Here is a 734-nt window from a genome sequence, read left to right on the forward strand (position 1 = left end):
AGGCTTTGAGACATCCCGCCTGCCCCAACATCTCCCTGCGACTTTGTGCAGCAATTCAAGGCAGGCGTCTTCGGGGTCCCCAACCAGGACGCTGTGGCCCCGGGAAGGATTGGATGCGTTCTCGTCTGCGACCACACAGGAACGGGAAGCAGGACTCCTGTCCCCAAGCTCAGCTCACACTCGCACTGGGAACAGCCGGACATGGCCTCGGGCACCCGAGCCAAGGTCGCGGTGGCACTGTTTGCCCGGTCCCGCTTGACGTGAGCTTGCAGGGCAGCATCTTTTCAACTTGTTTACAAGCCTGCGTCACCCGGGAACCTTTCACCACTACCTAGGACAAAAGGTTCCTCTTTTGTAAGTCCCCTTTGGGCAGAAAGGGCATTCACTAGGAGCCGGGATTCAAACTGGTGCAGGGCGCCACCCCGTGGTAGACTCGGACAGCGGGCACACACCCGTCTGCCCATTCCTCCTTTTGCCCATCTATACCCACCCTACAATGTACCCACCATACATCATCACCTATCCATACCACCCATCCACCCACCCATTCATCCACCTCTCTACTCCTCCACGCAGCCATTGCATACCCACCCATCAATACACCACCACCCACCCACCTCCATATGTATAACTCAGCCACATATATATTCTCTCTCCATCCATCCACCCATCCACTCATTCATCTCTAAGAATTTTCATTCTTTCATGTAAATATTTATTTTTCCACTCATATC

This window comes from Halichoerus grypus, chromosome 1 (genome assembly GCF_964656455.1).
Source record: "Halichoerus grypus chromosome 1, mHalGry1.hap1.1, whole genome shotgun sequence".
NCBI classification, from domain to species: domain Eukaryota; kingdom Metazoa; phylum Chordata; class Mammalia; order Carnivora; family Phocidae; genus Halichoerus; species Halichoerus grypus.